This window comes from Suricata suricatta, chromosome 10 (assembly GCF_006229205.1).
Source record: "Suricata suricatta isolate VVHF042 chromosome 10, meerkat_22Aug2017_6uvM2_HiC, whole genome shotgun sequence".
Lineage (NCBI taxonomy): Eukaryota > Metazoa > Chordata > Mammalia > Carnivora > Herpestidae > Suricata > Suricata suricatta.
Genome location: NC_043709.1, coordinates 1343767 through 1354399, shown reverse-complemented (window position 1 = coordinate 1354399; position 10633 = coordinate 1343767). Strand labels below are relative to the sequence as shown.

Below are 10633 nucleotides of genomic sequence, written 5' to 3'. Positions count from 1 at the left end.
TCCTCGTGGGAGATGCCTGTCCCTGACGCCGAGTGAGGCTGGGCGTCTTTGCACATACGTTTTGGCCACCTGCATGTCTTCTTCCACGAAATATCTGTTCAAGTTCTTTGTTTGCTTTTTAATTGGGCTATCTGGATATTTTTGCTACTGACTCGTATGAGTTCCTTGTATATTTTAGACATTAGCCGCTTAGCAGAACTGCCATTCCACAGACTCTCTTTTCGTTCTGTAGCTGGTTCCTTCGCTGTGCAGAAGCTTCTTGCTTCCGTGGGGTCCACTGGCCTGTCTTCACTTTGGTTGCCTGGCTTTCGGTGCCATGACCAGTGCCAAAAAGCTGTTTTTAAAATGTTTTGTTCCAGGAGTTTTATGTTTTCAAGTCTGCCTTTTAAGTCCCTAATCCATTTTGAGTGGGATTATGTGCATGGAGCGAAATACGGGTCCAATTTCATTCTTTTGTGTAGGGAAACCCATTTTCTCCAACACCGTTTCCTGACTAGACAGTTGTTGCCCCATTTTGTGTTCCTGGGTTCCTTGTCTCGGGCACCGGACCGCACACACGACCGTGTATTCCCGGGGCTCCACCCGGTTCCGTGGTTTTATCCGTCTGGGTCCATGCCATCCTGCCGTTTCGATCACCACAGCTTTGTCATCTCACCTGGAATCCGGAACTGCGATGACTCCAGCTTTGTTCGTCTTGTTCAAGGTCTGTTTCAACTGTTTGGGGTCTTTTGTGTTTCCATATCAATTTTAGGATTGTTTCTTTATCTATTTATGTGAAGAATGACTTTGGGATTTTGCTAAGGATTGTATGGAATCTGTACATGTTTGAGAGAGTATCGGCATTTAAAAAATACTAACTCTTCCCATCCATTAACATGGGATAACTTCTCACTAATTCAAATCTTCTTCAACTTCTTCAATTTATTCCATTAGTTCTTGTTTGCCTTCGGTGATCAGATCTGTCGCCTCCTCAGTTACATTTGTCCCTAGGTATCTCATGCTTCTGATTCTGCTATAAATGGACTGATTCCCTACTTCCTTTCTTGGATAGTTTGTTGCTCCTGTAGGTAGTTCTATTTCTGTGATGTTGTGTGCTGATTTTGTATTCTGCATATTTATTGCAATTGGTATTAGTTCTATCAGGGTTTTTTCTTCTTGTTTCACGTTTAGTTATTTATTTTTAAAGTTTTGCAGTTTCTTTCTTCTTTAAGTTTATATTTTAATTCCAGTTAGTTAACATACAGCCCTGTATTCGTTTCAGGTGTGAACACAGTGGGACACAGTGTTCATCACAAGTGTGTGTGTTCATCACTTCCACACGCCACCCTGCGCTCATCACAGGTGCGTTCCTTAATCCCCATCACGGCGGTAGCCCCTCCCCCCACCCCTCTCCTACTTCAACACCTGAAGCGACAGGTGCCAGCAGGATGTGGAGAAACGGGAGCCCTCGTGCACGTTTGGTGAGAATGCAAACTGGTACAGCCGCTCTGGAGAACAGGGTGGAGGCTCCTCAAAAATTGAAAATAGAACCGCCCTACAACCCTGCCGTCACACTGCTGGGAATTTATCCAAAGGATACGGGAGTGCTGATTCAAAGGGGCAGTGCACCCCATGTTTACAGTGGTCACGCTGAATTTTCTAAGTTGACAAATACCATATGATTTCACTCATATGTGGAATCTAAAAAGCAAAGCAAATAACGAAACAAGCACAAAGCAGAATCGGACCTATAAATACAGAGAACAAAGTGAGGGATGTAAGAGGGGAGGGGCAAAATGGGGAAGGGAAGTGGTAAATACAGTTTTTATTTGTGTGGGGATGTTAGGGTTTTTAAAGTAGAAGATTGTATCTGGAAAATGAAACAATTTGACTTCTTTCTTTTCAGTTTAGACGCCTCCCCCACCGACCACCGTTTTTCTCACCGAATCGCTGTGGCTAGGACTCCCAGTACTTACGCTGAACAACAGTGGTAGAAATGGGCACCCTTGTCTTCTTCCTGATTGTAGAGCACAAACGCCCAGCTTCTCACCCCTGGGTGGGATGTTAGCCGTGGGCTTGTCACACAGGTCCTCACGAGGAGGGCTGAGAGGGACTGTCATTTATTCCCAAGGTTGCGCACCTTTTCCCGGCCCAGCGGAGTGGACCCAGCAGTTGAGATCTGCGTGTCGCAGGTGAAGGCACGTGCACGCTGTGTGCAGGGGGCACAGGGCATCAGCGGGGGTGGGGCGCCCATCAGCCCGGCGTGGGCATCGGCAGGTGCACAGCTGGCCGCAGGGCTCTGCCGCTCACCGTCAGTCAGACCTGCAGCCCAGGGGGGCGGTCAGCACCCTGTCGCTGTGAGCCGCTGCCTCTTTCCCGGGTACTGCCTGCCGCAGACTGTCCAGCCGTGCGGGTCCCGGAGGCAGGGCACAGCGCCAGCGCAGCCAAGTGCTGACTTGACTGTCACCTCCCCTGGGGGAGAAATTTTGAGCAGAGGGGGCCTCGTGGCACTGGGAAAAGTGATAGCGATCTTCCTCCTCTCCTTCGTGGCATCTGTTTGGGGATGGTTTTTGCTCCCCTGGCGTGCTGAGCCTGTCCTCTGGTTTCCCATAACGGCATTCTGGTGTGTGGGTGGCTGTTAAACATCAGTGTTTCTGAGGAGGGCTGAGGGGTCGAATCGCTCTGCCCCCATCTTACAGGTAGAAGTACACTCTGAAATACTGTCTGTCTGATCCTTCGCAGAAGTCTGGAGACACCTGCACGGCTGTTTCTAAGTTTTGGAGGGGAGGGGTGGGCTAGGAAGAATGTGTGGAAGTCCTTACACATGCCTCCCCGCCCATGTCCCAGGGTCTTGTTTGGATAAATACCTGGAAATGTGACTGGAATTGCATTGTGTCATCTGGAAGGCAATGTACAACTCTGGGCAATGATAGCTCAGAGTTTTTCCAATGTTTTGCACAGTTTATGTTTCTACCAAAAACGTGAGGCCCTGGGAATTCCCGCCCTCACTAACAGTTGCCATCCTGATCATCTTACCACCAACAAATCGGCATAAACACGTTTTACCAGCCTCCCGTCAGGCAGCCTCCCCCAGGAAGGAGAATGGGAGTCGTGTCAAGGAGGACGGTGGCCGTGGCCCCTGGCGGTGGGTGTGGGGCGTGCGGGAGCGAAGACGTTAGCCGGAGGCAGAGCAGGCAGCGGTGACTCCGTGCTAGGGTCAGAAGGAGGCCCTGGACTTGATGGAGCTTCGGGTCAGCGCCCCCCCTCCCCGTGCTTTGGAGATGTTCTTAGGAGGGAACCGAAGGATGTTTTTTAGTGCTTGTTTGTGGGTACCTCCCCTCTGTGTCCCCTGCTGGTCAAGACCTCAGACTGCCAGCTGATACCTGTTTGGGGTCTGCAGGGGACTGATGCCACTGTCCAGCCATAGTGCGAGGGCTTCAAGGCTCTGCTGCTGTCCAGCTTTATGGAAGACTTGAGGGCAGGCTGGCCTCGAGTGCCTCAGCATCGCCCATGTGACGTGGTCACTGTGCGGCAACTGGGCCATGGATGGGACGTCACACCTCAACGAAGACTCCCGATCCTGCCTGGCTTGGCCAGCCCACAGCACGGGCTCCCCTCTGTCCCCCTGGTGTTAACTGAATGGAAGAAAGAACAAATGAATGAATGGTTAGTGAATGACAGCTTCCTCTGAGGAGGCTGGCCAGGACACCCACCTCGGCAGGGACACAGCAGAGACAGGGGTGCAGTCCAGAGGAGAGCATCAGGTGTGAAAAGCAGGGGAGCCCCTAGGCAGAAGGGTCCTGATTTGCTCCCCATGACCTTTAGTGGGAGAAATGTGGCCCCTGGGGTATGCTACAGGAGTTGGGTTCCTTGTGGTATAAGAAGGGCTTGCTGGAGTTCAAACTCTCCACACACATGATAGGCTGGCTCAGCATTATTACTGCTGTGCCAGTAATACCACTACCACCAGCACCACCAGCACCTCTACCAGCACCACCACCACCATCACGGTCATCACTACTACCTTCACTATTAGCATCACCACTATCATCACCATGGTCATCACCACCGTCACCATCATTACCACCATCACCACCATCACCATTATCACCATTATCATCACCACCATCACCATCATTACCACCATTACCACCATCACCGTTATCATCACCATCACCACCATGATCATCACTATCACCATTATCATCACCATCATCACCACCGTCACCATTATCATCACCATCATCACCACCATCACCATCATCACCACCATCACCACCATCACCATCATCACTACTATCACCACTGCCATCATCATCACCACCACCATCACCACCATTACCACCAGCACCACCACCACCATCACGGTCATCACTGCTACCTTCACTATTAGCATCACCACTATTATCACCATGGTCATCACCACCATCACCATCATCATCACCATCATTTTTTTTTAGGTAGGTGGCCATAATGGTCAATTTTATGTGTCACCTCGACTACACCAGAGGGTGTTAGAATGTGGTTTAACCTTATTTCAGGGTCTATGAGAGTAATTTCTGGATGAGTATTTGAATTGGTTCACTGAGTAAGGAAATCATCCTCCTCAATGTGGAAGGGGCGCTCATTCAATCCATCAAGTGCCTGAATAGGGCAAACGTGTGAAGGGAGGGAGCATTTACCCCCCTCTGTCTCACTGTTGAGTTGAGACATTGGTCTTCTGCCTTCTGACTGCACTTACACCACAGACACTCCTGAGTCTCGAGCTCACAAAGGATGGGTTCTGGGGCTTCTAAGTCTCCACAACTGTGTGAGCTAATACCCATAATACATCTCTTTTATATCTATATCTGTCCTCCTATATTTGTATCTATCAGCCACTCATCTATCTACCTATCTATCTATCTATCTATCTATCCATCTATCTTTCCATCCATCCATCCATCTCCTCTATCTATCTATCTATCATCTCTCTCTCTCTCTCTATCCATTCATCCATCCAAGTCTGTCTCCCACTGGTGCTGCTCCTCTGGAGAACCAGACTAATGCAGTTTCTGAGGCTTACATTGGACGAAACAACTGAACAGAAGGAGGGCCATGGGGAAGACAGTGGGCTGGTCCAAGAGCCTGTTTTCAGCTGCCATCCTGCCGTGGACCAGTATGGGGGCGGGGGGCTGGGCACCGCAGTGGTGTCTCCTTCCAGGCCTCAAGTTCTGTTCCAGCACTGGGAGACTCCAGTGGGCTTCAGTCCTGCCAGCATTTTGTTCCAAAGACAGGCTTCCACGTGAGCCACGGGTGCTTGCAGATCAAGGAGCTCTCCTGGGGACAGTTATTAAAGTGAGCATCGGAGTTTCAAGCCGTGCTCAGCAACTCTGGACTCCCTGTGGTCCCGTAGTCGCGGTGTGTCTGGGAAACAGCACGGGAGCATTACTGGAAGATCTGCAGGAAGGGTCCTTTCCACGGTCAGTTGCTTGTAACCTTCAGAAGAGAACCTGGCACAGTCCCCATTGTATCCCCCGAGGAAAGTGTCTCAGCGACACTGGCCTGAGCTGAAAACTGATGACTCTGGCCTTTCCAGGAGGTCTCCATCCCCTTTGCAGCTCGTGGCTTGCCATTCGGCATGAAGAGCCCTGCTTTTGAGAAAGATGTGTGTGTGTTGTGTGTGGGGTCCGTGCACGAGACTGCATTACGCCTGACTGTGCCTACTCCTCACGCGTCAAAGGTTATCCGGAAGCACGGAAAAGCAGCAGCAGTCATCCCAGGTTAGGACGAGGCCTGGCAAGGGCAGCCGATGGCTGGGCCCAGCTGAGACTGGGGCAGCGCTACGGGCACCACTGTCCACGTCAGGACGGGCCCGGTCCCCGAGGGCAGCTGCGACGGCCACCTTTCCTCACGGCACAGTCTGCGCAGGGCTCTGTCCGTCGCCTGCCACACCGGCTCACGTCTGGTACTCCTCTCTCCATGAATGTATCTATTTTGTGCAAAAGCACATTGGACACAACCCCGTGTGTGAAATGGGCATGACGCTCGTGAGGAAGGGGGGGGAGGGCACCGGGCCGGCCGAGCGACAACGGCAGGGAGGGACTTGCAGGGCCGTCTGCCACTCAGGACGCCTGAGGGGAGGCAGAGCCCGTCCAGAAATCCAGTTATGTTAACTCATCTCCTCTATTGATCCTACACTCTGGGCCTGGGGGGGAAAAACCCTAATTACTGTACCGCTAATGACTGAAATGACAAATCCAGGCACGCTGCTGCTGCTGCTAAGAACTCGATTTTCCGAGGCTCCATGTGGGGAGGACACAGGCTCCGTCCCAGCTTTGCAGACCCTCGAGGGCGCGGCTGGCTCCCCCGACCCCGCGGGAGCCGGCTGCGCTGTCCATCCTTCCCCGTCCGCCGCCCAGACGCCTGCGCCACCTTCCTCTGCTTCTGAGAACGCGTCCGGAGACTTCTCCCAAATCCACAAAGCTGCCATCTGTTAAAGGAAAGTCACCACTGAAATCACTGAGGCCCCCGGCCCTTCCGGATGCTTCCGAGGCGGCAGCTGCCATCTGTGGGCACGGGCGCTAAGTGGCTCCGGAAAGGCAGCGGGAGTGACAGCCGGGTCGCGGAGCAGTCTGCAGATACGATCAGATACAGAATGCATTTAATGCTTCACTGGGCAACTCGCTCTAACAGTTTAATTTTTCACTGAAATCTAAATCTGCCTCCAGACTGTATATTTTTCTATCACATTAGATAATCAATCTGAGCAGAAATCCAATTTTAACTCAATCAACACCCCTCTGGAGAAGGCTCCACAAATGAGCAGCCCACTCTCGAGGTTGTCAGAGGCCGGAGGATGGGGGCCGCCTCCGGGGCCTGCGGGGGCACGTGGGGCCTGGTCGCAGCTGGACCACCACCGGCCTGGGGTCACGCCAGAGGCTGGGCCCGCTGCCCGGTGCGGGGGGCGGGGGCGGGGGCTGCCTTGTCCACAGGGTGCTGAGGCCCTGTCCTGCCGTCCCCTCCGGCACCTCAGGGCCGTCTGCAGGCACGGGTGGGACTTGTGGGGACCTCAGGGTACTGCAAAGCCCTTCTTGTCTCTCCTTGGTCCTTTACATAGTCCAGGTCTTCCATAGAAAATACTAGATGGCACCAGAAGCTATTAGGCCCTCTGTGCCCGGGAGCTGGGAAAGCCTCCTGCTGGGGGAAACACTGTGTCCCCAAAGGGGGCATGGTGACCTGGCCGTGGACCCCAGCCCGGGTCTTCACGTGGGGTCGGGAGCAGCCGGACCTGTCCCTCCCTGTCCTCCTTCCTGGCAGGGAGGGCACACTTGTCACGCCAGGGCCACAGCTGCGCAGCTAAAGGGAGGAGGCGGGGCCCCCCCCCGCCCCCCCCCCCCCCCCGTGTCCCGGGCACTGCGTGTGGGGCTCCGCAGGCGGCTCCGGACGCACCTTGACCAGAAACAGCCGAGGGCGGAGAGATGGTGCCCGCGGGAAACAGCTGCTTTTCCTCCTTAAGCCGGAGGGTCTCACGAGGGCCGGGTGAGGGGGCCGCGGGGCTTCTCAGCAGACTCCACGTCCGGAGTCACCAGCGAGCAGCCGGGCGCCCCGACTAGGGGAGCAGAACGCATCCCAGTGCAGACGGGGGAGAGGGCTGTGTGCGTACCCGTCCTCGGAAGCCACCCGCTCAGCCCTCGGCAGGACGACGCCCGGGCGCCGGCTCCCCCTGGCACCGAGCCTCACCGCCCCCGGGCCTCGGCAAGACCACGGCAAGGCCGCTTTTCCAACCAGGTTTTCCTAGCGCCGAGCAGTGACTCCGTGTGGAATCATCCAGAACGGGGCTCACACACCAACAGGCATCAGGACATGCTTTTCACTCGGGTCACCGCCACCCCTGGACGGCTTGGCAATCACCGCACGGTCCTGCTTCTGCTTCTCATGCTGGGGCCTCGGGGCCTTGCTGACCCGGGAGGAAGCCCGGTCTGACGAAGAGCAGATAAATCTGCTGTGAGCACACCTTCCACGGGCAGACGAATCACGACGACCCCACCCCTCGGACCACCTCCGTCACCTCCAGGCTCTTACGCCCCCATCGGCACTGACACCCCAGGCAGGCGTCAGACAAGCAGGGGCAGCCCGTGCCCCGCAGCCAACCCCACGCCTCCTCGCCGAGGACCCTGCCTTGCTCTCTGCCTGGGACTGGCCTGGGCTCCCATGCACCCACCCCCGGGAGCTGGGATGAGAGACTGTGGTCGCCGCCCCCACATCCTCACACGGCTGCCTCGCAGGCCTGAGCAATAATAAACCACACGTGAGAAACAAGGCAAGCGGCCCTGGGTGGGTCCTTGGGTGGGGGGGGTAGAACCCCGGCCCTCGGTGGGAAGGAATCTTCGTTTACCCTGACCCCAGGCCACCGGGTGGGAGCGGCCTTGGGGCCGACTCCGGAAAACTCCTGGTTCATGTCAGGGACCTGGATATCAGGGAGGGTGGCCTCTGTCTGGGGACAGCAGGGCTGGTGATGGGCGGGGTAAGGGAGGGAGGGCGGGCAGAGAGGCCGGGGGGAGGGCAAGTGGGGTCAGGGCAGAGACGCAGGGCTGTTCACTCCAGGCACCGACAAACAGACCCACCTGACGCCGAGGGCAAAGCTGGCCCCAGGACCCCTGCTGACCGGGCTCCAGGTCGCCGGCTGTTAAACAGGGGTTGAGGGGTGCTCGGGGGCTCAGTAGGCTGAGTATCCAACTTCGGCTCAGGTCATGATCTCACGGTTCGTGGGTTCGAGCCCCACGTCGGGCTCTGTGCTGACAGCTTGGAGCCTGGAGCTGCTTCAGAGTCTGTGTCTCCCTCTCTCTCTGCCCTCCCCTGCTCATGCCCTGTCTCTCTCTCTTTCTCTCTCTCTCTCTAAAAAATAATCATTACAAAAATTTTTTTAAAGAAAGGGGCTTAGGCTCCCATTTCCTCCTCAGTAGAACGGGGTGATGCCGGGGTCTCCAGCTGGGACAGACCCTCCAGGCCTGCAGACAGCATCCCTGTTGGCTTGTGTCCTTTCTGGGGCCCCTCCCACCAAGACGGGCTGAGATGCAGGGTGGATTCTGGGCGTGGCCTCCAGGTGGGGTCGGGGCCCTTGCCCTGCAGATAGGGTTCAGCACCGGCCCCTCCTCCGGGCGGGCCCCAGAAGGAAGCCGGCTCTGCAATCTTCATACATCGTGATTGACATTGCCAGATGAGGAGGCAGATGGATCCGTTTCTGCACGTGTCTCCAGAACCGCTGCCACCGGCCTCTGCCTCGGCTGAGCGGCCCCGTGTGCACCTGGGCCCCGCTCCCTACAGCCTCGCTGGTGCCCCGGCTGGTGCTGGAGGGGACGGGGGAGGGGAGGGAGCCGAGGGAGAGGGGGCAGCGGTCAGAGCGGGGTGCGGAGTGTGCGGAGCAGAAGTCCAGAACCGGCTGGGAGCCCAGAGCTCATGGCCTCAGGAGGCCAGGCTCCAGGACACCCAGTTGAGGAGGGACATGGTCACAGAGCCCTGGGACCTGTTTCCTCTTGAAGCAAAGGGTTGGGGGCATAGTGTGACCCTGGGCCCTGTCCCCTTGCTGATCACTGGCCCATGGGGCACAGGCAGGCCTGGCAGAGCCCTCCACCTGCCCGGGAGCCAGACCGTAGACCGCAGGGGGCTGTGTGTCTGCAGAGTGCTCGCGCACACACTGAGCCCGACTGGGCGCTGGGCCCGAGCCAGCCGCCCCTGCTCCCCGCTGTCCCCCTGAATGTCAGCTGGGGGCCGCATGCAGGCAGCGTGAGCCCGAGAGCCGCGAGGCCAGGCCGGAACCCGGGCTCGGCTGCTGGCCACTCATGGCCCGGGGTGTCCCAGGGACTGTGGGCCAGTGTGCTGGCCGCGGTGGGGGGGGGGACCAGTGAGCATCACCCTCGATCTTTCACGAGCGCCCTGAGCCCAGCAAGCTTCCGGGCACCAAACGGATCCAGAGGTAGAATCGGAGCCCTTAGCTGGCTTCACTCTGGAAACACCCCCAGTGGGGAGGGGCCCCAGGGCAGCCCCCCGACCACCGGGCTGCTCCCGCCTTCCCCTGGGGATCTGGGGCCCAGGACAGCTGACCTCAGCCCGGACCCTCACCCCAGGAGCTCCAGTAATTCCCAACCCCCAAGGCCTGGACACAGTGCGGCGCATCTCTGGGGGAGACCTGGGGGCCGTGGAACAAGACTGAGAACCAAAAGAAGCCCGTCCGGGGCAGGAGTGTCCCAGGACCCGACGTGACCTTGCCGTCGGGTTTAAACCACCACGTGCAGGATAAGCTGAGAGGACAGTGAGGCGGATCGCTGCAGGGGAGCGAGTGAGGACCGTCTTCACCGCAGGGCAGTGCTCTGGCCGGAGGACCCCTGGAGGAGAGCGTGGGGAGGTGACCGGGCGGGGCCAGGGGTCCGAGGGGGACGCGGCGTGGGGGCATCTACGGCAGCCAGAGGAGGGACGAGTCCCAAGCGTCCGCCTTCTCCTCCCTTAGCCGGGGCCCTGGGACCGGTCTGGACACCCGAAGCCACCGTCTCTTGAGGCTCTCAGACCACCCGACTCAGCGGCGGCCCCTGCGCCCCCTCTGCTGCCCCCACTGGGGCCTCCTCTCACATTCCAGCTGGAGCCAGGATCCTGTGCACACACCACGTATCCCCGGGTG

The 10633-nt window shown here is 57.1% G+C and overlaps 1 long non-coding RNA gene across 1 annotated transcript in view; it reads left to right on the top strand.

Moving 5' to 3' along the window:
- The window catches only part of LOC115305538, a 5334-nt gene extending 2555 nt beyond the window's left edge, over nucleotides 1–2779 (top strand). Inside the window, exons 2-5 of the long non-coding RNA XR_003914833.1 lie at nucleotides 1262–1341; nucleotides 1886–1969; nucleotides 2111–2171; nucleotides 2679–2779. This is a non-coding gene — a long non-coding RNA (uncharacterized LOC115305538). The remainder of the gene's footprint in view (nucleotides 1–1261; nucleotides 1342–1885; nucleotides 1970–2110; nucleotides 2172–2678) is intronic.
- Nucleotides 2780–10633: the final 7854 nt, after the last annotated feature.